General features: G+C 37.9%; 1 long non-coding RNA gene across 2 annotated transcripts in view; it reads right to left on the bottom strand.

Moving 5' to 3' along the window:
* Positions 1 to 8,072: 8,072 nt before the first annotated feature.
* The window catches only part of LOC148215878 (uncharacterized), a 31,167-nt gene continuing 11,431 nt past the window's right edge, over positions 8,073 to 27,808 (bottom strand). For both annotated transcript variants that reach the window (XR_015796351.1, XR_015796352.1), the window contains exons 2-5: positions 11,363 to 11,541; positions 9,986 to 10,075; positions 8,681 to 8,813; positions 8,073 to 8,461 (exon numbers count right to left, since the gene is read on the bottom strand). This is a non-coding gene — a long non-coding RNA (uncharacterized LOC148215878). The remainder of the gene's footprint in view (positions 8,462 to 8,680; positions 8,814 to 9,985; positions 10,076 to 11,362; positions 11,542 to 27,808) is intronic.

A 27,808-nucleotide genomic window follows, 5' to 3' on the forward strand; every position in this document is an offset into this window, starting at 1 on the left:
CCCAGAAGGTTATTCTGGGCAGCTCACAATGAAAAACCAAATTATATAGGGGTTGTTTTTATCGGATTGTTGTAAGCCATCCAGAGTTACTTTTCTGTGAGATGGGTGGCTATACAAATTTGATAGATTGATAGATAGATAGATAGATAGATAGATAGATAGATAGATAGATAGATAGATAGATAGATAGAAAGATAGATAGATAGATAGATAGATAGATAGATAGATAGATAGATAGATAGATAGATAGATAGAAAGATAGATAGAAAGATAGATAGATAGATAGATAGATAATAGACTTATTTTTATCTAGATGCTGTCAATTCTTGTCTTCTTCAGTATAAAATATGTACTTGTAAACTTGCCACTCAGACAGATGGAGGTTTTCCTCGGTCTAGGCCTCTGTATTTCCTCAAACTCATCCTTCTACCCATACTTCTCAGATCAGTCTTTTATTCTCCCAACCTTCCAGAATATAAACTGGGAGAAGATGACTTGCGTTACCATGCTTTGGTTAACAGTTCCAATACCCAATCATTTCACAAGTAACAATCTGATGGGTGACATTTTTGGAATTTTAGCCCAATTTTAGCAAGTGGAATGGGTAACAACAATTATAAATGTCATGATATTTAATAGAAACAAAAGCAATATTCTTTACTTTGTGTGCCTTCAAGACAGTTCTGAACTTCTGCAGACTATTTGGTCAAGTCCCTGCAGTTGTCTTGGCAATATTGTCAGACGTGGTTTGTCCTTGTCAACTTCTTCCCAGGGCTGAGAGAGAGGCTTTGTGTCTAAGGCAGAACTAGAACTCACATTTTCCTGGTTTTTACCCTGGTGCCTTTAACCACTACACCAGACTGAGTATCTTATTTCACTTAGAAAAGAAAAAATCAAATAGTTGAGAATGGGGGATATCTGGTTTACTAAACATTCTTGTGAAAAACATAGAATAGTATCTGATATAGTAGAATATGAGGTGGCAGTGTGATGCAGCTACAAGAAAGTCAAATGCAATTTTAGGTCGCAGATGTACTGTATAATGCCCAAATCATGAGAAATAATAACTTCATGTATTCTGCATTGTTACAATTCCATCTCAAAGACTCTGTCCACGTCTGGACAGCGCACCTTTTCACAGAGAATGGAACAGGTTCAGAGAAGAGCACAAATACAATTAGGGGACCTAAGTCCTATGGAGAGAGATTGAAAGAACTAAGTAGGTTATCCCTTGAGAAAATGTGCCTGGGCAGGGGAGATATTGCAGCATTCTTCAGATATGTGAAAGGAAACAGATCATTTTTCAACAGATATGTAAAAAAGATTAATGCCTGTTGTCTCTCACTACAGAGCACAAGTCACAAAATAATGGATTAAATTACAGGAAGGCAAATTCTCATTAATGTTATATATATAAAAAAAAGTCTTGACAGTAAGAGCAGTTTGACAGTACAACTGATTACCAGAAGGGTGGTGGGCTCCCCAACCCTGGATATGTACAAGTGGAAGCTGGCAACTATCCATCTAAGATGCTTTAATTTGGATTTCTTATATACAATACAGTATATACATGTGTGTATGTGTGTGTGTATGTATGTATGTATGTGTGTTTGTGTGTGTGTGTGTGTGTAGTAAATTCTAATACAAACGAAACTTAGAGAAAGAAAAGAGAATAGAAAGAGTAAAAAGTGCAAGGAAAAAAAAGAAAAATAAGAGTAAGAATATAATAAAGATAGATAGATAGATAGATAGATAGATAGATAGATAGATAGATAGATAGATAGATAGATAGATATAGAAGTGACTTCCAATCTTCATCACAACAAGTATAAACAAATTTGGTAACTCTTTAACCCCTCTAGAGTTACAAATATTTATCTCTTCATCCTACATCCCATCTCTTATCAATAAACAAATCCATAAACCATCATCTTTTCAGTCCTGCTGTCAGCAGAAAGTCCATAATGGGTTGCCAAAAGTAACAACCTATCTTGATCAAATAAACCAACATTATATTCCTTCCTTTTACTACTAACAATCTTAATCTTTAGTTTATTCAAATATTGTCATAGGATTTGATTTCTCTTCATTTCTTCTTTGTCCCATTGCACAGAATTCTTCAAGGCTTTAATAAGCTTCTTTTATAAATCCAGTAGGAAAAAATTATCCAGGTCATTCTCTTGGTTTGTCATTTGTCTTTTAAATTTTAAAACCCCAGCTAATTTATTTTGTAGATCCAGTGAAACACCCTTTTCTAAATCATTCTCTTGGCCTGTCAGTTGTACATTCACTTTCAAAATAATCTCTATCTTGTCAGATAAAATTTGTTCTACATCTGATATTTCTGCAAGCTTTAATTTGGATTTCTGCATTGAGCAGAGGATTAGACTCAATGACCCAGATTACTCCTTCCACACTGTAGGATTCTGTGACCATAATTATTGATATTTAAATCATAAATTATCATTATAATATTCAGTAGGATTATCTTAATAGTTTAAGTGTGAATTGAACTGAATTCCCAAGAGCTTGCAATGTGGAGGAATGTGTCCAGGGATTACCAAAAAAAAAAAAAAAAAAGTTTGAGGCTGAATGCCCACCCAAAATATAAGCATTCAGTGATGTATGGGTATTTTATAGGACTGCAGCTTTAAACATATTTAGCAACAGTATATATAAGCATTTTTTTCTTGAATGCTAGAGAGGAAAACTCATGATGGATGAGCAATAGATCCCAGAAGAACAAATTCAAATTTTAATCTTGCTTAATTTCAGACTCCCTCTATCAGAAGGTTGAACAGAAAGGGCAATTGGCTACTCAGATATTGACTTTCCCCTTTAATTATAAGATTGGGAGGGGCTTTAAGAACATCTACTCATGTTGCTTTGTCTAGTGAACCTCTACTCACATCCAGCAACCAGAGGCATTCTTGTGGGGTGTGGTCATGGTGGTGGTGGTATCAATTTAACATGTTTTAAAGTGACAGGGCTTTGATTATGCAGTCCTAGCTGCCATCTTGACTTTTTTAACTTCCCAGATACCCCTGCTCAGACTGGACTGGGATTAAGGTTTTGCCCATTAGTTCTCTGCTAATTTTATGTCTCTGTTAATATCAATCCAAGATTGTTAATGATTTGATGAAATGTGCAGCAGAAATCTGCTTTGAAGGGCTGGGAAATACTCAGAAACTGATGAAGATGGGGCATGTCATGGCTACATCAAAGCTGAAGAGAAAGAAAGTCCCATAGTGTGAGTGGAGTTTGCTTGTGTAACATTAAGTACAGCCTCCTATTTTACAATAGGATTGGATGAAGGAATCATCCTTCAATGCAAATTACATTTTGGTCTGGTATTTGCTTCATAGATCCCAAAGGCAAGAATATATTTAATTACTTTTTCTCAATGCTACCCTCAAAAACTCAAGATTAACAAGGACTGCTTATTTTACATCCTCTCATCTTTGTTTTGCATGGTCTTTTGATACGCTTTCCTTGACACCAAAATCTAAGTTCCTTTTGGAAATCTAATGCCAGAAAAATTCATGCTTTAGTTTAGATCTACTTCAGACTAAATGTGCACAAAGGTATCTCCCTATTGCCCTTTCTCACTATTAGGAAGGGATTTTGCAAGCTATTTGGGACTAACAATTACTGCAAATTGCAGGTTAAATTATTTTTATAGTCCACTAAAAAAGAATCAGGACACATTGTAATCACAAAAAGAGAAAGACTGGAGAAACAGTAATGAAAGTATAATTCAAAGTACCTGCTAATTCCCTAGTGTTTTGTAGTATATTAATATGCACTGCCAAATCCTCAATTTGTGTCTCTGGATTGAAGCAGAATAGTGAAAAGTACATATCTATGGAAATCATGAAACATCAAATTGATCCCTGGCAGGAAATAAACATTGTTAATGAGATTTTCCTCATGGTTGTGGGAAATCTATGCTCCTTAGCCAACCAGATTTGGTACAACCACCTTTCCATTTCCCTCTATCTTTCCATCTATGTTTAATCTACAATCATTGCATCTGTACAAGAGGTAAACTCATTAGCCACCTGCTAATTTACTTCTGAGCACTTAAAACTAGGAAATGAAAAGCTGCCATTTACTTTCATCTCAAAAGGATTAAGCAAATAAAGGTAAGAATGCAACAAATAAAAATGTTTTCCCAATCCAGTGCAGTTGTCCTGAAAAAGCTCAGCACACCATCCACTCCCAGAGCAGCAAAAGAGAGTTATCTAATGTCAGAAATACTCTTCTCCTGGGTCAAAGCATTGGTCCAGTCCAGATCATTGTTTGCATCAGCTAGGACTGATTGTGTTGGCTACCCAGATGGTAGCTACCAATAGATTAAAATTTACAAATCATTCCCCCAAAGATAAGGCTGGTCCCTACCTTGATGGCCTTCCAGAAGGGCCTAAAGACTTGGCTTTGCCATCTGGCCTGGGGATCAGAGAATGATATGGAGCCCATAAAATGGCTATACTGTTCTTGAATGACTGTGCTGTCCTGGTGACTGTACTGTATGTTTTTTAATTCTTTTTAATGTTTGCATTGTTTGTATGGTTGGTTGATTGACTGATTGATTGATTGATTGATTTTGGCATTGTTTAGGTTTTTAATTGTAAATAACTCAGAGTCACAAATGTGAGATGGATGGCTATATAAATTGAATGAATGAATGAATGAATGAATGAATAAACAAACAAATAAATAAATAAATGTCAAGAGCTCATACTAGGGAAAGTCTATAACCATTAGAATACATAAACATCTCCTCCATAGTGGGTCCACTCCCATCTGAGCCTAGGACATGAGGAAAAAGCCAGGTCCTTGAAAGACAATGGCATCAGGACTGTCTGGATCTTGGGGGTGAGGAATGCTAATGTGGAGAGCAGGTGCTATGATAGAGAAGGCAGGCCCCTTGAGTTCTACAAGACAGTACTGCTTAATAGATGGACCCAAAGCATGCTGACCTTGTCAGATCTTATTGGATGGGCATAATCAATTAACCAACGACTCTTTTTTTCTTTCATCCTGTCCTCTGTTCATATTTTTCCAAAAACACCTCTTCCCTTATGGAATGAGAAGAGCTGCAGAAAGATGCAACCCTAAGTTTGTAGGGATAAGTTTTTACAAGCTTTTATTTAGAATAATAGCCTTGTAATGATGCTAAGTATTTGATTATTCTCTCATATTTTGCCACTCTCATTAATCATCCTTTAAATAATGCCATATATCATATTGCACTGTCATGCAAAGCGTACGTGCAACCCTCTGCTTTTTCTTTTGCAAACTGACCAAGCAATTCATTTTAATGACTTCTTGTTAGGAATGTGTCACTCAATCTTAATAGTTCAAACTTCAGCAGGTTTTCCAAATGGGTAGGTTTTCAGCTTACACCAAAGAAATCTAGCATATGATGCATTGCTATGAATAATTATTTTAGCTGTGGATAAAACTATTATTTTAATGCATGTCAGAGCTCTGACACAAATGAAGCAGCTGCATTAAAAGCAACGTTGAAAATCTGAGTGCAAATGTTTCATTCATCCACCCTGTCCCATTCATAAGAAATTGTTTCAGGAATTGGTTGGTGAAGTCCATTATGAACTGGGTTAACCCACATCTCTCTGAAATAATATATAGATTGAAACTTAGTAACCTCCCAGTTTTTGCAGATCTTTAACATTCTGTTGAAACTCTGTTCTTCATTCTGAATGAATAAGAACTGAAAAAGTCATTCAGCTCCACATATGCCTCTGCTCATAATGAAGAACTGAGAGTGACAGAAGCAGAATTTGATTATGATTGTGAACCATTGTGAATATGGTTGTGATTATGGTGATGATGCAATATTGTGGTGGTTAGGTGATGGTTACCTCATCAACTGACTATTCCAACAGAAGATGGCAGACACAAGGAGGAAACATGCCTTGACACATGAGACTAAAATGCCTCATTCACATCTCACACTTATACACAAATACCAGACACAGATGTATTCTGGTCTTCTGTATTTCCACAATCCCCACTTGAAGTATCAAGCTACTTATCTCTCTCTAACAAAATTACTGAAAGTTCTTGCAGGAAAGCAAAGATTTGCTTTGTTTCAAACTTTAGAAACCTGTAGAGAAGAAAGAAAGCATGAAGCCCCAAGCTCATTTTCTATCTCAGCAAGGATGTCCACTCTTCTGTCCTGCTTCCTATTGTTGGTGCGGTTACTGTCCTTGCACACATTTTTCCTTATCTAATGAGTGGTATCAGCTGAGCAGAGAAAGATGCTTAGATAGGAGCTCCTTCCATGCTGTGGAATCTTATGCCACACTAACCAGGATAGGAAAGAGAGAGATTTTTTTTTTTTTTAAGTTTTCTCATTTTATTTTATTCCTGTCAGATTCAGCCGGCGCGGCACAGCTAGGGACTTGCCCAGCTGCGCTGAGTCAGTTTCACCGCCCGAGCGCAAGCAAAGGAAAAAGGGAACATGGAACTACCACGAACTGTTTAATGGGCCAGCTGGGACTGCTTAACTAAAACCGCAGAGCGGATGTTTTGAATTGGCGCCAATTAGCCTCGGGTGCCGCGGACAAAGAGTTGAGTGGCGGCGAGCGGCAAAGTGATCAGCGCGTGATCAGGAAAACCCCAGCTTTGCACGTAACAGAAAGAACTAATGAAGGTGCGACCATGCCCGTGGGGTAAAAGAAATCAAAGACAAAAGAACTGAACTGAATCTGCCATTTCGGCAAAGGGGGGAATTACTGCGGGTGGTTTGTAATATAGCAATGGAGCAAAGCGTGGGAACAGGGGGACTATAAATTGTATTGTAAAATGTGCCAAGCCAGTCCTGGCTTTGTCTGCAATTATGTACATTACATTTAAGTAAACTTCTTTGTTGAACACAAGTGTCACGAGATTTTCTTTAGACAAACGGGGTAAACCTTACAATTCCCACCTAATACACCTTCTACTTGTTTGTCATTTCATTTTATCCTTACCCCATATGAATCCCACTTGTTCATAAACCAGCAGTTGGCATAGCCCCTACAGCTGTAAAAAAGGATGTTTCCCCATAAAAAAAAATGTTGGAATAAGATTTACTTGCTTTTATGGTCAACTTTGAAGATGTTATGGGATGATACCATCCTATTCACTTCAGGAAAGTCTTGGGCTAGACTTGTCCTCTTCCACTCAAGTAAATATCTGCTAGCTAAACATAACTATATCATACTCTCAATAAGCTCTACCATCTAGAGTGAATTCTTCCTTAAATTATCGTATAACTTTCTGGTCAGGGGTATAAGGTCAAAAAGATCAAGATGGTGCCCATTATGGTATGATCTTTACTTTTTTGATCACACCCTGTGGACACCTTTGTGTACCTTCACTGGTAGATTGGAAATTGATTTATGATAACTGTACACACACACACACACACATACAGACACACATATGTATACAAACAGAAGCTAAAATCTATTCAGCTGGTCTATGAAGATCTAGCATTCTGACTTGAACAATTTGAAGTTTCAACTGAGCTACAATAGTATGACTTCCCTCTGAAAACCCTCTGAGATATATTTTTCAACTTTCTTCTTAGCCAAGTTCAAAAGCCCAGATCTGTTGAGACCCAGAACTTTGGAATCAATGAGTTCCTCTGTTGTGAGGGGAAATCATTATTATTTCCTAAAAAGAAAACTACGAAAAAGAAGTGGACATGACTTACACTTCTTATAGAATCTTTAAAGAGTTCTAACATTACCAAAAGACGCAGGGAGGCAGAAGATGTGTGTAGGTTGGGCTGTAATGGCCATAACAGAAGACATTTAGAAATAGCCTTGTCCTTCTTATAGCCCAAAATGAAACCACTCTACACAAAATGTTTATCATTTAGAAACCACCCCAAAGAAGAAGAAGAAGCCCAGTAAACTATGGAGCATGGCATCTGGGAGCAAAGAAAGTTGAAAAGCAAAGTTTCTTTGGGATTATTTGCCTCAGGACCTTATAACTAATGTGTAATTCAGTTCAAGCAGATCATAACATAAACCGGTACAACTTCACTCCACCCACTAGTACTGTATTTATTCCAGCTTTGTATCAGTGTTCACAGAAACAGTCCAGCTTACAAATCTTTCAACAACAGAACTCATCTGCTATGAGAGACAGACTGTCAATGGCAGCTGGAGTACATGACAGTAAGTCTGGTCAAGGGAATAACACAAATCACCCTTGCTCTGCATGGCTTGCATATACAAAGAGGGAAACTGCACTGAAATATGTAGAGGTGTTTGGCTGGTTTGCTTGGTCTGCAGATTCATTCTGACTGCATCACACACAAAAAACAATCTCTTTGCCATAACCCTCTGCGGTCCTCTTCTGTGGAATCAGCTATACTCAGAAAAAGCACAGGGTCTTCATTAGAAAGCTCTTAAATATCTGGCTGGGATGAAGGTAGTACCTAGGATGAAATAAAAATGCTGCCATTACTCCACCACTACTACATGTTGGTATTAGAATGATTTATGAGCATGATATTTATGATGCATATTTATATACACATATAATATAAAATTATGTACTGTAAGTATTTATGTACACACACACACACACACACACACACACACACGCTTGCTTTCGTAAGCCACTTAGAGTCACTCATAGTGGCATCAAAGCTTACTGTCATTGTCCGATTCATTTGGGCAGGTTCAACACCCAAAGCAAAGATACCAACAGATGCTATGATTCCTTTGGAATGTTCTTCCAAGATGCTGCCCACTGTCTCCTTTGGCTTGACCTTCAGACTCTGTCAGCTGTTTGTAACATAAAAGCCTCTAATAAATCAATACAGAAAATAAACACCATTTAACAAGAGCAGATGTTGTTATCTCTGTATTCTTGAAAAGTTGGGAAAATGGTCTTTTACAATAACTGTACAGAGGAAAAAAGATCTGCAAAGATACCTTTTTATGTATAATGTATAACCTCAGACCTATGTATAACCTTATGTATCACCTCACCCCTATGAGGTTGTTCAGACCAGGAATCAGACTCCACAGGAAGACTAGAACTAAACTTTGTTGAGATAAGCTGTAGTAACAGAATCTTACCAGTCTGCTTGTGTTGTATCTTCCCTCCCTCTTATACCCCATTGAATCAGGGAGGAGCCAGCCTGAATCTCTTCCTAATACTATCTCCTTTTCCAGGTCTTAAGAAACTCTTCTGGCCTTGTTTCGGTAACAGTTTCTGAATATTCTCTTCAAGGCCTTTTCCATGGCTCTCTACAATAACAGTCATTCATATATGCAATAAATATATGTTAACACAGTGACATTTAAAATAATATAAACAGGATTTATCAATACTTGCTGAAAGTTAAAAACAAAACCCACAACTCCACCTAAGGATGGATCTTTAAAAGCTGAACAAAGTCAGCTTTTCAATCTTATGTAAATTCAGAATGAAGTGGAACAAAGGAATGATTTGTTATTGTGCAATTAACAGACATGTTGCAAAACACATAGAAATTGTACCATAAGTCTTTATTACTGTGGTGAGAGATCCAGTCAAAGAATTCTGCCTTCATTCAGTTTCCATCTGACTCTCAATCCTTTGTTCCATTTCAGTCTGTAAATTCAACAGCAAGCTCTCAGTGACCCACCCAAGTAGCTCTCCTGATCTTTCAGTGTGCTACCCTTGACTGCCTACTTCATCCTTTGTTTAGCTCCATTTCCAAGAAGAAAGGTGTTTCAGTTGTAATTTCCCCATCTTACATGACTCAAGCTCAAAGAGGCAATCCTATTGAAAGGCATGGCTTTTCATCACCTTGTCTGCAATCTCATTTACTATTTTTTTTTCAGCAAGTATAAATCAAAAAATGAAAGAGACATTGGCTTTTCATGAGCACTAATTCTTCTCTTGGTTCTCTTCAGTTATTTAAAAAAAATGTAAGGTTGAACAGTGTCCTTGACATTAGCTTCCTCACCATGTGGAAAGACAATGGCATTCAGCGTTTTCAATCATCCCTGGAAGAATGCTGACAAGGCAATTGCCAATTCAGCTTTTCTTTCTGCACCTGTATTGTGAAAAAGAAAGAAAGAAAGAAAGAAAGAAAGAAAGAAAGAAAGAAAGAAAGAAAGAAAGAAAGAAAGAAAGAAAGATGCTTTTCTGCTTCTAGTTTCAAGTCACAATGCATCTTTGTTTTCAGAGGAGCTTTAATTTCAGATACACTTAGATGTCTCCTCTGAAATACTGTTATTCTGTCAATGGCTGGCTGGTATAAACTTCCTCTATCTCTATTTTAATGACAAGCTCAAGCTTTTTTTTTTTTCCCCTTGCTAATGTTCTTTTGTTTGACAAGCACAATTGCTACTGAACTGTGAATTTAAAAGAGAGAGAGAGAGAGAACAATATTTATAATAGGATATCCTTTTATAATAGGGTATCCTTTTGTGCAGAGCCAAAGAATAAGGTAGATTATGTCATTTAGTCCAAATTGCTTTAAAGGAGAATGAGAAAAAAAAAATAGACCAACATCTATCCTGCAGTGGAGTGGGGTGAGGTAAGCTTGGAAAAGCACTCTTATTTTTAGACAAAGAAATTCTAAGAGGATGAAGGAAAACCTGGGGCAGAGGGATGATCAGTTCCTAACTGTGCCAGCAAATCCTGGGTAGAGCAGAAATTGGAATTATTACTTTTCCTTCATTTTTTAAAATATTTATTCCATTGTTGCTGTCTCAGAAGTGATTTAGAAATGACTGCATAAGTGCACAGTAATATCTACATAATGAGAGGTAGAGATTGTTCTTATTTCTAGGTGGAAGAGAACTACTGTTGGTGGAGAATACATGGAGGTTCTATTCGTGCTAAGAATGGAAATGGGTGAAGTGGGGTTTTCTTTTCATCCATTCTGTTTTTGAAGTCTTTCCCATTCCAATTAGTGAAAATTATTATAACTACTCTAGGATTTCTTGGGAAATGAATGGTTTCAGATCAGTGGATACCTCCTCAGACCCTTGGAAAGTCATACAACGTTTATGTTAGCAAGCTGGGATTGAAGGTGTACCTATCTCTCTCTTTTTTTTTTTATCTGTGCTCAGTTGTTACCGACTCTGCAGTGACTGCTTTGGATGAGTCCTTTGCAGTTTTCAGGGCAAGGTGTTCTGGAAGTGGTTTCCCAGTGCCTCCTTCCTAGAGCAGAGCCCAGCTGGTGAGCTCAGAAGGCGGGGTTTCCATTGCTTCATGCCCTTTTGGGCAAGCGCTGTTTTTTCACGTTTACTGGCAACTGCTCCTGACTCCTTTTGCAAGGTGCCGCCAGGATTTTTCCTCCCACCAGAGTGAGAGTACCCATTTATCTACTCACGTGAGTTTTTGAACTGTTGGGTTGACAGGAACCGGGGAGGAAACAGGAGCTCACCCTGTTAACGCGAAGGCTGGACTCGAACTGCTGAAGCGTCTGATGCACTTAATATTTCCTGTTTAAATTCTCTGTTAGGAGGAGGAGGAGGAATTCATTATCCAGCAACAGTGTGACTGTTGAGTCTGGGGGGAAAAGAAAAGATAATGAACTTCGGGTGATAGTGGGCACATTTGGAATTCTGGGAACATGTAGTTCTAGCATATGTTTTCCAATGAGACAGGGGCTGTGATATGGTGGGCACGGACAGTCCCAAATCCCTACTTATTTGAAATTAAACTTGTCAGGATAATCCCCACTGCCACCTGTAGCCCTCCAAAGTGCTCTTTATTACCTTGTCCTTGACTTGAATCTGTGCAGAGGAAAGAACACTACAAAATAAAATCAGTGGGCTGCAACCACAAACTGCATTTATTTTCTAAGAAATATGAATATGGGAAGCCTACGTGGAGTCTCAGAAGTTCTCTTGAATGAATGGGGATATTTATTTTTTAACTGTTTGAGGCTTTTACTTTTATTGTGAGCTACCCAGAGTCACCCACTGGGGGAGATGGGCGGCATACAAATAAATAAATAAATAGATTAATTAATTAATTTACATTCATAATGAGTGTTTGAGGCTTTACTTTCAGCTAACCAACCAGTATAATCTGTATACTGTATCTGAAACTATTAGCATTTTGACCGTCAGTTTTGATCCTAGCTGTCATATCTTTCAATCTTCCCATTCTTATAACATATTTGCCATATGTTAAACATATATGAGAACAATATAGATCCCTGTCTCACTCCTTTCCATATCCTTCACAACTCATAAATTCTATTCTAAATACAGTTCTTAGAGTAGCTTGTTTTTATCAAAAAGTTCCCTCAAAAGAATAGTTCTGAAACATCCATTTATCTTAAATTAATATGTTCCACATTCTGATGTGATCAACAGAGTTAAAGGCCTTGCTCTAGTTAATTAAGCAAAAGTAAATCTTCTTCTTGTATTCTCTTGCTATTTCCAGTACCCATCCTGTGTTAGCAATGTGATTTTATATTCCTCTTGCTTTTGTAAAACCTTCATTTGGCATTTTTCTCATTTTGTGTTTCTACTCTTCTTTGTAAAATCTCAAGGAAATCTTCACTTGTATGAAGAATTAGTGCTATGATGTGGAAATTTGTACATTTCCTTTCTTCAGCATAGCTATACATAGAGATTCTTATCAATTCCTAAAAACATAGTCTTTTTCCATATTTGTTGCTACATTGCTGTTAGCACTTTAACTGCTCCTGCTACAGTTTTAAGCAACTCCCCTGCTGCTTTTCTATCTGATAACTAGTCCACTACTTGTCAAACTTCTGGTGAAGTCAATTCTCATATATATTCTATTTCTACATATATCATTCTGTCATTCTATATTTCCATTTGTAAAGGACTTTGGCATTGTCTTGCCATATTTCTGAAACCTCATTTGTTTCTATGAGGTCTCTTCCATGATTATTCTTTTGTAATCCTGGCTTAGCTATACACATCTTTGATTTCTCTGACATGACACATCATCTCTATCTATATCATCTCTATCTCTATCTCTATTTCTATCTCTCTGTCCTTGTGCTGACATCCTTGACTGAGGTATCTTTTCTTATTCTTTCTTATTTGACATTGACATTGTGCATTCAATTGTCATATGTCCTTCTCATTGTCCAATGCTTTCATCTTCTGTCTTTCCCTGGCTATCATGATAGCTTGTTCTAAAAGCTACTTGGAACTTTGCCTTTTTGAAATGTTGGTAATTTGTTGATCTGCCTACTTTCTCTAATTTCTAAGTTTAACCTAAATATTTGCCACTATGATATATTTTACAATCCATACCTGGAAGTGCCCTGTCTAACCAAATTATTCTTCTCTGTCTTCTATTTCCTATGATATGATCAGTTTGATTCCACTGTGGTCCATATGATGATAGTAAGGAGTAAAGCCCATATTTATGTTGCTTGAAGTATTGGCAATGAACAAAGAATTTTCTTCTTGAAACTATATTAAACTATCTCCTCTATTATAGCATGTATCCCATCCAAATCTTCCAGAAATTCAAGTTTTGTCTATTTCCCCAACCACTGCATATCAATTGCCCGTTAGTAGTATTAAATTCTTTGTTGATGTTACATTTAATATCACTTGAAATTTTCTATAAAAATTCCCCAATGGTTACAGAACCTATAGTCAATACATGATTTTTATGCTATAGTCACTAATACTAATGTATATGATTCTGTCATTTATTGAATTATAGGTGAGTACCTATTTGAATGAATGAATGAATGAATGAATGAATGAATGAATGAATGAACGAACAAACAAACAAACAAACCCTTATCAGCTATTACTGCCATCTGAAATTTGTAGTCATCTGAATTAAGTTGGACCACTATGATTCACTTATGTTTATTTATTACTAAGACATCCTATTTAGTAGACTCAGTTTCATGTTCCCCTCAGGTCATACTTCTTACAACCTATATCTTTGCAACACAAGGGAATTATCTTTCAAAACTGGAACCATGGTAACCAGATTTTCTTGTGGCTTTGGTCTTGGCTATGTCAGCATCTCCAATTCTATGTGAGAATGTTCAACACTCTTCTAGAATGTTGAATGTGTTCTGACCTGGGAGGTCTCATCACCTGATACCCAAACTTAATATCATGTCCATACAACTTTCACAGCAAAAAATATACCATGTCAAGGTACAAAAGAAATCAACAGTGCTTGTTTAACAAAAGAACAGAATATACACTGTTGGTAAGATTTACACTACTTTATGATGCTCTTATTTCAATGCAATAGTTAGTATAGAGAAGCTTGATTAGATTGTAGTGAGAAGAAGGCTATCATTTACAAAGTAGTAAACATGTGTTCCTGATTTTTTTCAGGTTGAATTTTGGAGTTTCTTCTAGATAGTCTAGTTTCCCTCACACCTGAAGAACCCCTTCTCTCATTACTCCCATTCGAGTATTCTTGTTCTCTCCTCTGCTTTCTACTTAATTTGCCCTCCTACTACACCACAGTGATAATATCTTGGGAGAAGGAACACGTGTTTACTACTTTGTAAATGATAGCCTTCTTCCCACTGCAATCTAATCAAGCTTCTCTCTACTAACTATTGCATTGAAAGCCCTATGAAATAAGAGCATCATAAAGTAGTGTAAATCTTACCACCAGTGTATATTCTGTTCTTTTGTTAAACAAGCACTGTTGATTTCTTTTGTACCTTGAAATGGCAATTTTTTTGTATCTAAACCTATCACTAGTCTAGGAAACCAAAAATTCTGATTCATTCTTGTTTTCCTGTATCCTCCCCGCCCCCCCCCCCCCCATCCCCTTTGAATGGTTCTTCTTTCTTCTCTCTTAAGTAGGTGAGTTTCCAGCTTGGTATTCATCATGCGTGTTTAGGCAGTCAGCATTTTCTTTGAACTCTCAAAAGAGCATTAAGGAAGGAATGCTAATATCAGTTTCTCTCTCCCTTCTTCTACTTCTTTTTCTTGTTATCTCCACATCTTGTGAAATTCATATTTCTCAATTGTTTTTCTCTGAAGCAGATATTATATTGCCCAGTTTGACCATTCACACCACAGCCTCTGCCTTTTCTTCATCTGACAAGCCTTTTGTAATCAAATAACTATTTATTTATTTTTTCTTTTGTAGTGAAACAGACAGCAATTTGTGTGTGTGTGGGGGGGGGGGGAGAATCTGATCTCACCTTCATTGTTCTCCCTGGGATAAGATTACTATGCTTTCCAGGCTGAATTATTCTGGTTACACATGGTTATTCCCTACATGTGGTTTTTTGTCTAAAGGGTATAACCATCACTCTAGTCCTTTCTGCTGGTGGGATAAAGCCTATATAACAACTGCCTAGGGTCACTTGTACAGTGAGATGGGTGGCATATATAAATTTGAAAATAGATAGATAGATAGATAGATCTCAAATGGTTTCCATAGAGTTGTACTCCCTAGCCATTCATGTGGTGAAAAGATTGGTAATATACATCTACCTCATTTATAGGTCCAGCCTTGAAAATGACAGCTACGTGCAAGCAAACTTAATTTGCTTGAAATACTGTCTTAATCTGGGTAATTTCCTTATGCAATGTTAAAATCTCGGTTGAATTCTTCACAGATTTACATTCCACTCATGATTTAGTGCTTGGTGATTTATCTGTTTGTTCCAGCACTTTCTGTTCTGACACATGATTATAGCTTACCTGAGATCTGTTGAGTTTTTTCTTTTTAAATTTGTTCTTGTCAACTTGGATAAGCTAATGTAGTTTTAATATGGTCTTCTTTGGTTTGATAAATAGATATATTTAAATATTATTGTGTGGTTGCTCTTATAATGTAGCCTACGCAAAATGAAATCATGATTTGCTTTATTTGGATGAAGTCTGCAGAATGCAGCAAAATATATATCAGCAAATACATGTCAGCCATTTATGGTTGATATGATGCTTAATAAAGAGATACTAACAAGTATATCTCAAGCCACAATATCTGATGTCCAGTCTTCTTTCACCTTAGGGCAAAGGTCTCTAGTGGTTGTGAACTGCTGTATTTTAGACTTAAAAAAAAAATCTAATTATCTAAACTAGGATTATTTTTTATATTTCCACTCCAAATTATCCCCCAGAGTAATCATTCTGCTTCATCTGATGTTAATTCCCTTGCTTTCTAGCATTCTTCTAGCTACATTTCCAAATATATAAGCACTAAAGATATGTGGACAGAGTGATCTTATTGTTTCACACAAATCTAGAGTGTTCTAGCTTGTTTAATGTTTTCCTGGCTGTACCCCAGCTGATTGGAAATGAAATGTTTGCATCTCTCCTGTTTACTGGATGTTTCCCCCCCAAGTGTCCATCACATTTGGGAGTTCAGTCAAGGGCTGGGGAAGTGGCTTGAATCTATGCATAAATGTGACTGTATTTATCCATGTTGCTATAATACAAATATTGTGAATATTTATCACGGTGAAGAATGCACCATGTCTGAGTATAAAACCTTTTTTATACTTCAGACTGCTTAAAGCACCTCCATATAGACTAAGTGGCTCTGGGTTTTGGGGCCTTCTGGTTCTGGGAATACACCATCTTTGGCACTACGTGGTGTGGCACTACCCCAGACAGGCTCAGTGGGCAATCTGGGGGTCCTTCTAGACTCATGACTCCTACTTGAGGAGGAGGTGGTAGTTGTGGCTAGGAAGGCCTGTGCACAGCTTCATGTTGTGTACCACTTTTGCCCATTTCTGAACCATGAGGCTGTACTCACAAGCACTCATGTGCTGTTCACCTCCAGAATGAATTACTGTAATGTAGTCTACATGGGCTGCCCTTGAAGAACATCTGGAAGCTGCAGCTAGTGCAGTGTGGCTGTGTGACAGTTATATGTGTTCCTAGGAGGACATCTTTGTTCCATGAGTTGCATTGGCTGCCAGTTTGCTTCTGAGTACAATTCAAGGTGCTGTTTCTGACTTCTAAAGCCAGAAATGGTCCTACATGGCATAGGACCAGGTTATCTGAGGGGCCGCCTCTTCCTGATCACATGTATCTGTCCCACCAGTTCCAGCAGGAGGGATATGCTGTGGGCCCTGTCTTCAAAAGAGCTCCATCTGGTGGGACCCAGGTAGCCTTTCCTGATGTGGCCCTCACCCTCTGGAACATCATTCTCCTTGAGGTGAAGTGAGCCCCATCTTTATTAGCCTTCTGGAAAGCCCTCAAAACATGTTTTTTCCTTCAGTCTTGAGGCTCCCATGGGGAATCTGCAAGGTGGCTGTATGAGGTCAAGTGACTGTTGTTCTCCTTCAATCTTGGGTTTTATGTTTTTTATTTTATTTATGTTTGATTGTTTTTAGATTGTTATGTAGTTTTAACTGTTGTTATGTTTGTACACCACCGAGTCATGTTTTCATGAGATGGGCAGCTATATAAATATAATAAATAAATACATACTGTACATACATATATACATACATAAATCTCCATTTTTTTGTTACTTTCTGTTTCTGAGACATACATCTTATGCGAAGCTGGTACCAGACAGATATTTCTGACTGCTAATTGGTGAATGAATAGAAGCAATAGAAATACCTAATTAGGATCATAAAATGGTATATTACAAAAAGTTTGGGAGCTTTCTGAGAGGTGGAATCTCAGTCTGTACTGGACCCTAGGAAAATGCTATACTTCAACTGGCCTTATTTTGTTGTTGTTCTCTGAACAGGAGAAGAAGGGAGTTCTAACAGCTGTAAGGATGTAAAAGTTCATCTTTAGCTCTGTATCATTTTCCTTTAATACATTCTTTTTCCTTGCTGGGCTCATCCAATAAATCACTTTTGTTTTCATCGCATTGCTATGTTGGCTGCCTCCAAATTCCAGAACTTGCTGCCCACAATTTACTGTGGCAAAACATTTGGCAAAACAGGTGCCTAGCTTTAATTCGTGAAAGGGTATGTCATAATAAATCTTTAACTCTTTACCACATCAGTCCACTATCCTGTTTACCTTGGAGTTGCAGGCAAGGGTGGGGAAAGAGAACATATAACAGCCATTGAGTGAATGTCTATCAGAAGGGACTGAGCATATAAGAATTGAATGCAGAAGCGCAAATATGTCATTTCTATTTCTGTTTATTTATCTCACACCCCATCTTTTTACTTAAGCAAACATTAGCAAGATAGTTAACAAAAATTAAAAACAAAACCAACCCCCCCCCAAAATGAAATCCCAAATTTTGAAATTGAGAATCTAGAATCCTAAAATTGCAAGAGACCTTACTCACCATCTAGTCATTTCCCCCCCTCAGTGCAACACTCAGTTGAGCATGTCTGGCAGATGACCATCCAGCCTCTGTTTGAAAACCTCCACTGAAGGAGACCCAACAGTCCATGTGGCAGCCTGTCCCATTGGTTGATAGGGTGCAGTGAGGAAGCTCCTTCTGATATCTAGCTTGAAGTTTCCTTGTAGCTTTAGGAAATCTGTTTATAATCCTGTCCTCTGGACCAATGGAGAATTAAGCCCACTCCTTTTTCTGTGTGACCATCCTTCAGTTGTGAAAGATGGTGACCATGTCTTCCCTATTCTTTAGACTAAACTTGCACCTCTTCTGGCTAAACACAACCAGATCCTAATTTAAATTAAACGTAAAATAAAAAATAATTAAAAATCTGGTGGAAGAGATACATCTTCACATAGTTTCTAAATGTTAAGAGGTTGAGGGCAAAATGCAGTTCTTGAGGGAGTGCATAATTTAGCATTGGGGGAATCCAGAAGAAAGCCCTCTCTCATCTACTTCATTGCTGGCATGAGATATAAAATGTGATTATTCCAACAATGTGCTTCCTGTTGCTCAATTATCTTCTGTAATTCCATAGTGGAAAAGGTAGTGCAATGCTGATGAGAAAAGGCTGGGGAAACGTTTATCTAGTGCAAACCCTAGATTGCCTTTTGAGTTTTACATTCACATTCATGCGAACAAAGGGATGGACACCAGTGCTCAGTTCTGAAAGCTGAATAATTGTTTGACTAAAGGTCAAATGAGAATGTTATGCTACAGATGCACCAGCAGTCTCCCAACACATTGTTGTTCTTTTTTAAAAATAATAACAGCCAATCATGGCAGACTGCAAATAGGGTGGGTTTAACCCTTTCTGCTCTGAAGTGTGTTTCCAATCAAAATATCCCCTCCTGGGCTGGAAATGGGCTCCTTTTAAAAGTGACAATGTATGAATTCATGTATGAATAGCTGAACTAGCTTACAAAGGCTGGATTGCACTTCTTTATTGATGTAAGCCTTTGCGTGCAGTGACGTGTTGGTATCTCCATTTTGAACTATATAATTCCACAGAGAAAGCCTCTGCCTGGGTCTCTGAAATCTTAGCCATATATTGTTAATAGCCAGTTCCTGGAGATATAGTTTTAAATGACTCAGAACAGAAAATGTCAAATCGACAATGCACCCAGTGCCGAGAAAGAACCTGAAAAGCTGCAGTATTGTCACCAACAATAGAGTATCAATGCTTCCAGCCTATTATAAAAATGTTGGCCTTCTCTTCTCAGAAGATTAAAAAAATTCAACAGTAATCCAGGTCTTGTCTGACATGACATTTTGGAAGCAAAAGCTCAGAAACTTTTGCACATAGCAGTAATAGGATAACATGGTACAGTAGTTACAGTAATTGCCCATCTCTCCCTATGCTTGGTCCTTTCTTTCTCCTTCCTCCAGCCCCATTTTCAAATAAAACATAGTAGCTGAAGTGCTGTCATTTTCACAAATATTAGTGCATGGATGCTCAGAAAGCATAGAAATCCAAACTGAATTGCTGCCCCAACCAATGAGGTAGTTAACAGAGTACATTCTTTTCCGGATGGTCTGAGGGCATATAGCTTGTTTGACTGATCAGACTCTTCCAGGCTGTTACTATAATGGCTCCGCTGTGCAGTGAGAACGGTTGTAAATGTGATTCCTTGGGACTCTCTCTCCTTAGAGAGGCTTACAGCTTTTTACACAGAAATGCTGCTAAACTTAGTCTTTTTTTTTTTTTTTTTTGCTGAAAAGAAAAAAGAAATGCCACACTTTATTCAGGCAGTTCCTAGAGTGTTGTGGGGGGCGGGGGGACTTCTCTTGGTTTACTTTGGAATCATTAATTGGGTAGAATATGTCCAAAATGGCAGTACTGTCTCATAGTTTTGCATCCCATTTGTAGTAAATTAGGAATGTAAGAGGCTGTGAGATCACTGGAGGCTACTTGGAGACTAGCAAGAAGTTGTCTCTTGACCTTTGGGTTGGAGAGGGTAGTGCTGAATTTAAGAGAATTAAGCATACAGCAGAATTTCTGTGGCTTCTTGTCAGATATTTCTATCAGCTTTTCATAATCTTTTTATTTCCACAATGTGGAATAGGCCTATGTGATGGTGATTTTTGTCATGGGCAGTGTAATATGTAGTGTGGCACCCTGATCATTCTACAGCCTTGGAGAGATTGCAAGGAAATGATGTGCCTAGTAAGGACATGTTGACAAATCATTTTGTGACCAGTAAACTCATGTAGCTGATATTACTGTTCTTTGGTTTGGTCACTTCTAACTCTTTGTGATTTGATAGACATCATTTTGCAATAACTGTCTCTTTCTTGTAAGCTTATCAGTGATAGCATCTAGCCACCTCACCTTCTAGCGATATGATCTAGGATGGTGCAATTTTGGATATCACTTGCCAGAAAGAAGGGGTCTTCTTCATAGCTTTTGTTCTTGCATCTTTTCTTAATTAGGTCCAGGGGGAGCAGCACATTCCCTTTTATCTCTCCACAGTTCAACTATTTAACGGAACATTCCCTTTCTGTTTCCAAGTTTCTACTTTGGTCTTTAAGACTAAAAAGCAAATCACACTTGCAGCAATGAGTAATTCTGCCATATATTTTATTCCTAAGTGCATATATGATAAGATCAGAGAACAGCAGCTACTGGCTCTTAGCAACCTGTTGTGTTGAATGTCCAGAACTTTGCAATAAAGTGCACATAGTGCTTTGCAAAATGTTGTGGAATGAACCCATGTTAACGTTTCAAGGGATCAGCTGGATTTCAAAGCTATGTCCTAACAGACTGCATAAGTATAGGACATCAGCCATTTATCCAATTGGTCTGTGTCACCCATTATTGAAATATTAACTTATGTCGAACAAATCAACAAAAATCTATCTATCCCTATCCCACTGAAATAATTTCAACAGCATTCAAAGTAGTTTTATTCCTTCAAGGCAATTTTGTTTCTGTACTTCCTTTAACTTGGCATTGCTCAGAAATACTTAATTGCCTCTAAGCATATATAAAAAGCTCTTTGCACATCTCAGTGTTTCTTAGGCCTGCAATGGGGAATTGCCTAAATAGTGAAATACAGCACTGATTACATATTAGGACTTTTCAAATCCTCATCTACTGCCAAGAAAGCACTAAATCACTTGTTAATTGAACAAGAAAATGAGTCATAGGTTGGCTTTCATCTGTATCGCATATATTTCCCTATTTGAGTCGGAAACCAAATTTTAACAAACTTATTGGTCCAATGCCATTTTGCTTTATATAAAACTAACCAATAGTTAGTATTATTGTTGGTCACACAGTCAGCCAGATGTTTAGACTGGATTTGGCATTTTTATCCACCTAGCGAGTCCTTCCCAAGGACCTGGGATAGGCAGGTGTTGTTGTTTGATGGTGTTAAAGGAATTGTTGCAGGATGTAAGCTGTTCCAAGTAAAGCTGCCTTTTGCAATTGACTGATGGTGATTTTGTCAATGCTGATGGTCTTCAAGTGGTGCTCCAGATGTTTTGGCATTGCACCAAGAGGCCTATTACTATTGGTACTATCTTTGCTTTCTTTTGCCACAATCTTTCTATTTCTCCTTGCAGGTCTTTATATTTTGTGATTTTCTCCAGTTCCTTTGCTTCTATTCTGTTGCCTCCAGGTATTGCAATGTCCACTATCCAGACTTTATCTTTATCTTTTTTATCTTTCTCATCAACAGTTGTTAGGTCTGGGGTGTTGTGTGGGCAGGTGGTTGTCTGTCTGAATTCTAAAGTCCCAGAGCACTTTAGCTTCTTCATTTTCTATTACTTTGTCTGTTTTGTGGTCCCACCAGTTCTTGCCTACAGGCAAATGGTATTTCTGGCAGATATTCCAATGCACCATTGTGGTTACTTTATCATGCTGTTGTTTGTAGTCAGTCTGTGTGATCTCCTTGCAGCGGCTGACTAGGTGGTCTGCTGTTTCTTCAGCTTTTTTACAGAGGCGACATTTGCTGTCTGTTGTTGTCTTCTCAATTCTGGCTTTGTATTCATTTGTTCTTAAGGCTTGGTCTTGTCCAGCCAGAATTAGCCCCTCTGTCTCTCTCTTCAATTTTCCTGCTCTTAGCCATTGCCAGGTCTTCTTGTTATCTGCTTCACCTGCTAATTTTTTTTTTTTTTTGGTATACTGGGCACGTAATACTCCTTGCCATGTCTCTTTTCTATTCTTTATTTGTTCTTTCCTGTAGGCCAGTTTGGTGTCTTCAGTATTCAGTAAGCCTTCATGGTGTACTAGCTTCAGTGCATCTTCTTCACTATCCTTCATATATTCTTCCAATGACCTTTTTTCCTTCTTCAGCTGTCTGGTGTACTTGCAACATTCCACGCCCACCTATGCTCCTTGGTAAGTAGAATCTGTCAACACCACTGCATGGATGAAGGACATGATTCATTGTCATTATTTTTCTGCTCTTCATATCCAGGGCTTATTGATGATGATGATGATGATGATGATGATGATGATGATGATGATGTTGATGATGATGACGACAATTAGAAAAAATGTAAGATTTGGAAAGACCTGCACTGACAGCAAAATGTTTCTATAGATGTTCGGTGCATGTATCTGTTTATGAATTTTCTTTCTTTCTTTCTTTCTTTCTTTCTTTCTTTCTTTCTTTCTTTCTTTCTTTCTTTCTTTCTTTCTTTCTTTCTTTCTTTCTTTCTTGTTCATTCTCTGGCATGATTCCCAACACTAAAGAATCTGGAGTTGAGGAGGAGCTACTTTCAAGATGGGGTTGAAAATATCCTATATATGTATAGATCAGTGGGCACAGCACAGGAATTGCTCCTGGCAAAAGGTATCACTATGGCTGTTCTTCTTCTAGGAATTTGGTTTGTGAAGCAATGTAGCCCTTTGCTTCTGAGCGTGACTGCCTTTTATGGCTTCTGAGGCCTCCTCCAGCCATTCACATGCATGCAAGCTTTTTTCAGTGTTTCTGTAGAGAACAAGGAAGATGACCTTGACAGAAATACGCAGGAATGTTGTCTAGGCAAAAGGGGCTGAATCATTTTTTAAGCTCTGGGAAATATGATAACAAGAGTTTCTTTGTGTGAGATGGGCAGCTCTATAAATGTGACAAATAAATAAATATTCAGAAACAGCTCAGGCATACCCCTCCCTGATTCACTGAGACATAAGAAGGGGGAGTGGGGGGAGGTACAGCACAATCAGACTTGGAAGATTTTATTTTAATAGCCAATTTCAATCAAAGTAGTGCTAGACTTTCTGTGGAATTAATTTCCTGGTCTGTCTATACAGTGAAGCTGACAGTGTCCTAGTCAGTGTAGACAGGGCTTCTTGTACTTGTGCAGTATTTGGACATAAGCCCTTTTGGGTTATTGGAACTGTTAATCAAGGTTTCAAGATGATGTGAAGTGTCTTATAGAGGAAAACCATGCCACCTTGTTAAGCCTCACCTAAGACCACAAAAACAAGATGGACATATATTTCAATAAGGAGGAGGAGGAGGAGGAGGAGGAGGAGGAGGAGGAGGAGGAGGAGGAGGAGGAGGAGGAGGAGGAGGAGGAGGATAATTGCAATTTGTTATAGCTGCCCCACTCCAAAAGATTTTAATGGTAGTCTGGGGTAAATACAGAATATCAGAATAGGAATTTCCCAGTCTAAATTAATTAAGGCAGAGGCACTTTTCAGCAGATTTCTCAGCAACTGGACCATATTATTATTTCTGAAATAACCTTTTAACTACCTTTGTCCCAACTTTCTCACAATCTTTCCTAACTTTCATAAAATAGAAAAATTAACTCAAACTTTGTATTACTAGCATGAAACGATGATCTGTTTAATTCTAAAAACAATATATAACAATCAATACTAATATTAGTATAGATGCAGCCTCCCTCTGATCTACGGTCTCCTGTTGGGTCTTCCTGGTTGTCAATTCTTAGTGGGTTTTACACACTGCAGTGCAAACCACAGCACCTTCATATGAGATAGAGAGACTGTAGTCTGAGAGTAAAAAACATAGACTTGAGTTGGCAAAAGAAAGTCTCCATCATTAAAACAAAAGTAGTCTTAATCTCTGGAAGACTCTTGGCAGCAGATTCAGAAGGTTTCTCAAATTATTTATGTGAGCATGCATAGAAAATTCTGCCAGTGAAGGTCTACACATGGACACCCATGTAGAGAAGACCTGGGAAAACCTTTGAAACCATGAGCTAACTCAGTGCTCGAAGAAGGGATGTTACCCTCAACATTGATGTACTTGACACACTACACCTAGGAATGCTTTGTGTGACCCTTACTACACACATTTATGGGAAGGACCAGTGAAGAAACATGCATTGCAATATTGTGATCCAAGTATGAAAGGCATCATGAGATCAGACACCCTTTTCATCACTTTGGTGACATCACAGTTAGGAATGGGCACCAACCATCCAAGTTGCAACTTCTATTAAGTAGCACTAGCACACATGCTATGCATTAATTCCAGATAACTCCAGGGAAGTGAGAAAAAGACTCCAGTCTGAAATCCTGAAGGAAAGACAGAAAACAAATCTAACAAAGAAACAAATCTGAGAGAACCGTTTTCAGTGATTATACACAACACTGAACTGCATGGATCAGCTCTTTGACTCAGTATAAAAGTAGTCTTGATTTTTTTCCCCCTCTCTCCATTTACCAGATAATCTCTTCCTCATTCCCACAGCACAGGGAGAAAAGGCAAGGCAGCTTTAAGAAAAATAACTATATGTGGGCAGAACTGGCAGCAGCACTCTTCTTGCAAGTGAGATGAAACAAGGGCTGGAAGGAAACATTACAGTAAGTGAGATCAAGCAGTCTAAGAGCAAAGTAAAAGGCAGAAAATAACATTCCGAACAGCCTCAGAAGAATGGAAATGTTTGGCAGCTCTCACTACCAGCTCTTTATTTGGCTGGGCGAAGCATAGCACTTGCAAAGTAAACCTGAAAATCTGTGATTATTTGCCCTCCAACCTTAGAGCTACACTTTTTGTTGTTTTTCCATTTTTAATTAGAGATTGAAAAATTCTACTTTACGGGGCCACATTAATGGTTTGCTTTCCACAAGCATCTGTTTATTCACATGTTGAGAAGTGAAGTAAGATAATAAGATCATACAGAATCTTTCACCAGCCAAATATTTTAAAGAAAACCCAGTAAGAAAACACTCTTTGGCCCTGTTCAAAGACCACACTTAACTGGGTCTTGCGGAGGTTTAATAGGATATAGCAAACAGCAAAGCAAGGTGATCTGAATCAGAAAATCAACCATTTGGGGTTAGATTTAGCAACAGACTAAATCTGTGGGGAAGATATTAGCTAATTAGCTAATCATTATGGTAACATCTAGAGAAGGAGTGTCTCTACAGAGGAAGATCATTTTGATTGTCATCCTGATTTCCACCTGCCCTGAGCAAAGTATGTGTGCGCACGTGTGTGTGTATTTCTACATGTGAAGAATGGACAGAAATTGGTGGCAGTAGGCTCTTCCAAGTAGCATGTGTGGGTGTGTGCACACATGTGTGCGTGTGTGTGTTTGTGTTTGTGGATGGATGGGTTAGAAAAGGCAAGATGGCAACCAGGGCAGAACAATCATAGCCTGACCCCTTTGTACATGTGCGTGACACTGATGCATTACCAAAAGATCCAAGGCTTAAACTGCAGTGAGTGGACCGCCATCTTGCCTTTTTTTCACCCCAGCCCCCCCCCCCATACTCCCCAACCTGACTTAGTAGCTGCAGCCATGATTGCATCACTGCATCTAAAAAAAAAAAATCTCTTGTGGAAAAATGAGAGGGAAATAAAAAGAATAAAAAGTTTGCTTTGTGTTGACTGGGAGAATTGTCAAAATGTCACAAAGCAGCCGTCCAGGGCTTTTTGCCTGATAAAAGGGTTATGGAGAACATGTAGCTGAACTGATTTCTTTTTCTGTATCTCCTCCCTATTTTCCTAATATACTTTTATAAATGTCCAGGAATGTATTAAATTATTTTCATCCATTTTTAGGCAGCAGCATAAATCAAACCTGCCATGAGTATTAATATTTTGCTGTGCATATTTATAAGCCATTGGAGGCTTTGAAGTCATATTTGTTTTAGTTAATGCTTATCCTTATATAGGACTCTCTTGTCTTTGAAAAAAATGCTGTAGCTTTATTTGCTTTATATTGATTTTGTCATTTGTTCTGCTGTACCTCCATAAAGTATGATCTTGTCTTGAAACTGTATATTGGCTGATCCCAAAGAAGCTAAGCAGGTTTAGACTTGGCTAGTAATTGAATTGCAGATCACCAGGAAATCAGAGATATAGATGATATTGGCAAGAAAAAAACTTAAAAAGTCAGTGGTAAATTGCTTCTACACTCCTGCAAAGAAAACTATGTGGATTTGTCCATGAAGTTACCAGGAGCCAAACTTGTCTTAAAAAAGACTTTAGTTTTTCCTACAGGTATTAGACACACACACACACACACAAACACACACAAAATATTATCTATCAATATTATTTCCTACTGTGAATTACTAAATGCTTAGGTGACCAATTGTATAAGACAAGTTAGAGAATCTTTGAATTATTAAACAAACAAACAAACAAACAAAAAATACCCAAAGCAGATGTCTTTTAGATTTCTGTACAAGTTGAGAAGTTCTACTCATAACCTTATACTTTCCATATTCAACAAAATAAACAGTTTGGAACTTATGCTTTGTATGTACAGTATATTATCCTAATCAGTAATAATGGGTAAGTAAGACCTACATTGTCCACCTGGATCAAGCCTTAGTATGTGTTTAGGAAGTCTGATGATGAGGAAAGCACAGGAGTATAGGCTAGAATGGAACGCTAAAAAAGTTCTTGGAAGGATTTCCAAATTGTTGCTAGAAGACCACATGCATATGTATATGAAGTCACCAGGAATCAAGTCCAATCAGAGGAAGACTTTATATCACAGTGCATTTACACAACCATGTAATCTAAGCAATGAGAGCATTTATCACCTGACACTTTGTATATTTGAAATGTTTACCAAATGTATATAAAATATATTATTTATTGACTTCTGGTGAGGACATAGTGAACTAAACATCCCTGACAGACTGGGGACAGCATTTACAGTGGAGATTGGCAGCCAGATGCTGGATTGTGGCAGCCAGAAAAAGGAGAGATTATGAGATTGGCCACAGGTACTCCAGACAGCTGCTCCTCATGAGTGGACTGCAGGAACCGAAGTTTTTGCAGTTGGCTAATGAGCAAGGCAGTTGGGAGTCAGGGGATTTCATCTAAGTTCACAGTCATAGTGTAGCCTATATGGACCTAAAACTCGACCGAGTCTCCTTTCTTAATCACTTTTGGGATTACTTTTTTTTACTGCTTTTTAAATATTAGGAACATTCAGAATGGCAAGCTTGTATCCCATTCACTGGGTGAGTCCCCTTAGCGAAAGAAGTTTTAAGTATGAGTTTAAGGACTTTGCAAAATTTTACTTTTTGAGAAAAAAACAGCAAAAGGGTGTTTAGAGTGTTGATTTTAGAAAG

Source organism: Python bivittatus, unplaced genomic scaffold (genome assembly GCF_059951505.1).
Source record: "Python bivittatus isolate LINGU-HERP-01145 unplaced genomic scaffold, Pbiv_v1 ctg000330_np1212, whole genome shotgun sequence".
NCBI classification, from domain to species: Eukaryota; Metazoa; Chordata; class Lepidosauria; order Squamata; family Pythonidae; genus Python; species Python bivittatus.